The following is a 3,630-nucleotide window of genomic DNA, read 5'->3' on the forward strand; positions in this document are numbered from 1 at the left end:
ACTAAGGTGGAAATTTCTCCACCGAAAGAGAAAATTGAAACGTAAACCACAGCCTTACCAAGGAATTTAAAATAAACTTGTTCTGTTCTTTGTCCAGGCCAAAACTCCGCGACTATGGGGAAAGGGAGTTATTATTACTCGATTACTTTTTCGTTATTAAACTTAAAAATACCTTAATAAGTAGACCTAATTATTTTCCCGCCAGCGGAGCATCTGCACAGTTCTCCGGAACACCTTGAGTTTCCCTCGCTTCCAAACCTGCTCGAATCCTGTGTTTTCAAGACAGTTCTTCGGTTTTTCTTCCCCTGAGGAAACCAGCCCTGTTTCCTTGGTCACAGTCTTTGGCCAGTGGAAGCACAAGTTCAACTGTTTGGTCGCCTGGATTCGTTGCTTTCAAATGCAGTAGGGAAGAAACCGTCCAGGAAAACAACGCCATCACTGTCGGAGGAGCAGGCTGTCTTGCTGGGGGCTGTAGTTTCAGCTCTGGGGCGGAGGTGGGTGGAGCGAGAGAGCTGAGAGTTGGCCGGGAGCCACACTCGGTTGGTCGCGGACAAACCCGAGGGAATTTAGATTTAATTTTGTCAAAGGTAATCAACAAAGTAAAGCACGAAATTTGTCAGTTGAGAGAACGTCAATGTTTACATTTATTAGATGTCTTTAAGGAGCATTAGCACAGCTCTTCCTCGTTAGTATAGTGGTGAGTATCCCCGCCTGTCACGCGGGAGACCGGGGTTCGATTCCCCGACGGGGAGGCTATCTGTAGATTTTTGTGTCTCGTCACCTATTTTAGAATTTAAAACAATCGTGTTGTCACTGTTTAGAATGAAATATTACTCTCCCTCTTTCTTTCATATAAAAGCCCCGGAACTCACTTTGGTTAACGATCTTGAGCAGGGGAACGCAGATTCTGCGGCCGCTACTGCGGCTTCTTCAGAATTCTGTGTGTTCAGCGATGGCCCCTACTGGGTTCTGGGACTGAGAACTGAACTACCTAGGGACCCTCCTGCCGGTTTTTCGCAACAACCGCACCCTACCCCGCTTCCGTCTTTTCTAGTCCTGGCTGCTGTAATAAGAGAAACATTTCAGCTCAGTTAAGTATCAAAGCCAAAGCTACTTTAAGGCCCAGAGGGGAATAAGTGACATAGGACTTTGAATGTTCATTGAGAATTAATATGATTCTGGTTGTCTGGCACCTACCTTCCGTTTACATCCAGAAAGAAGTACTGGGGCAAACAGTCAAGAAAATCTAAAAGCCCATGTTCAAGTCCTCCATCCTGCTAGACATCAAGCTCTGAAATGCTGATAGGGACATGGCACAGCTGAGGGCTCGTGTGTGCTTCAGCTGAACTGGCTGACTAGGCAACTCCAAACTAGTGCCCCTGGATGCATATAAATTGTGTGGAGGAACATGACAAAAGTGATCACAGACATGATTTGTTAGAGTTTACCAGAGAAACAAATGAATAGGATGTGTGAAGGAGATTTATTCTGAGGAATTGCCTCCTGTGATAATGGAGACTGGCAAGCCCAAAATCTGCAGAGTGGGCAGCAAGTCCATGACCCAGGAAGAGCTGATGCTACTGGTCCAAGTCTGAAGGCTGACTATTAGCACAATTTCCTCTTAGAAGGGAAGCCAGTATTTCAGTGTATTTTTGCAGTTGGATGAGGCCCATTCATATTATGGAGGGTAATCTGGTTTATTGAGTCCACTAATTTAAATATCAATCTCTTTCAAAACATACTCAAAGAAACATCACAGAAACACAGATTAATGGTTGACCACATATCTGGACACTGTGACCCAACAGGTTGACACATTAACCATCACAAATACTTACCTACCTGAAGGGTTACAATAATATCAAAGGCAGATAATACCAAGCCTTGTTTAGGATGTGAAGCAACTGGACTCTTTCATACTTGGGAATATAAATTGGTTCAATCACTTACAAAAGTGTTTTGGCATTACATACTAAAGCTTGAACATACACAATTACTGTGACTCTGCAATTCCATCCTTAAGTGTTTCCACCCATCAAAAATCCTTATTTGTATTGACTGAAAAACATATATAACAATATTCATAGCAGCAACATTTATAATAGCCAAAACTGGAAACAATCCAAGTGCCTTTGTAGAAGAGATGGACTTTAGTAATGCGTTGATATCTGGGCCTGATTTTGAAGAGTGGAGATGGTACACAGATGCTTGTCAGAACAAGAGAGAAGGGATTAAGGGGCTTCAACGACAGAGGAAGCTCAGAGTAAGAGTATCCAAAAGGGATGAGGACATTCCTGTATTTGACACCCTGCTGGCTTCTCTCCTGCTCCATCCCTTCCATCTCCTAGACTTCCTCCTCCCTTACCCTTTTCTCCTTTTTACTTTTCCATGTATTCTCTACTCCTACCTGGACCTTATTTCCCCACTTTGTTCTGCATGGGAATCCAAGTACTGAGTTTCTGAATTCATATTTTTTCCTGAACTGACTGTAAAACCAAATAAATGTTTACAACCACATTTAATAAAGTTGACCAAAAAAAAAAAAACAATCAAAAAATGAGCAGATCTAAATAGACATTTCTTCAAAGAAGACATACGTATGGCCAAAAAGCACATGAAAAGATACTCAACATCCTAATTATCAGAAAAATGCAAATCAAAAGTACAATGAGGTATCACCTCACACCAGTGAGAATGACCATCATCAAAAAGTCTACAATGTAACTAGAATGTAACTTGGTACAACCACTATGGATAACAGTATTTTGAGGGTCCTTAAAAAACTAAAAGTAAACTACAATATGATCCAGCAATCCCATTCCTGGGCATATATCCAGAGAAAACTATAATCCAAAAGGATACATGCACCTCAGTGTTCATCACAGCACTGTTTACAATAACTAAGGCATGGAAGCAACATAAATGTGCATCAACAAAGGATTGGATGAAGAAGACGTGGTATATATATACAATGGAATACTCAGTCATGAAAAAGAAATAAGCAATGCCATTTGCAGCAACATGGATGGATATGGAGATTACAATACTGAGTGAAGTAAGATTAAATATATGATATTGCTTATATGTGGGACCTAAAAAAGGTAGAAATGAACTAATTTAAAAAACAGAAATAGAGTCACAAATGTAAGGAACAATTACTTTGCCAACAAAGGTCCGTTTAGTCAAGGTTATGGTTTTTCCTGTGGTCATGTATGGATGTGAGAGTTGGACTGTGAAGAAAGCTGAGTGCCGAAGAATTGATGCTTTTAAACTGTGGTGTTGGAGAAGACTCTTGAGAGTCCCTTGGACTGCAAGGAGATCCAACCAGTCCATTCTGAAGGAGATCAGCCCTGGGATTTCTTTGGAAGGAATAATGCTAAAGCTGAAACTCCAGTACTTTGGCCACCTCATGCGAAGAGTTGACTCATTGGAAAAGACTCTGATGCTGGGAGGGATTGGGGGCAGGAGGAGAAGGGGACGACAGAGGATGAGATGGCTGGATGGCATCACTGACTCGATGGACGTGAGTCTGAGTGAACTCTGGGAGATGGTGATGGACAGGGAGGCCTGGCGTGCTGCGATTCATGGGGTTGCAAAGAGTTAGACACGACTGAGCGACTGAACTGAACT

The 3,630-nt window shown here is 42.1% G+C and overlaps 1 non-coding gene across 1 annotated transcript; it reads left to right on the top strand.

Annotated features, from left to right (window-relative positions):
• Positions 1-680: 680 nt before the first annotated feature.
• Positions 681-752, top strand: TRNAD-GUC. The gene has a single exon. It is a non-coding gene; the product is annotated as a tRNA-Asp (tRNA).
• Positions 753-3,630: the final 2,878 nt, after the last annotated feature.

Source organism: Bison bison, unplaced genomic scaffold (assembly GCF_000754665.1).
Source record: "Bison bison bison isolate TAMUID 2011002044 unplaced genomic scaffold, Bison_UMD1.0 scf7180017863991, whole genome shotgun sequence".
NCBI classification, from domain to species: Eukaryota; Metazoa; Chordata; class Mammalia; order Artiodactyla; family Bovidae; genus Bison; species Bison bison.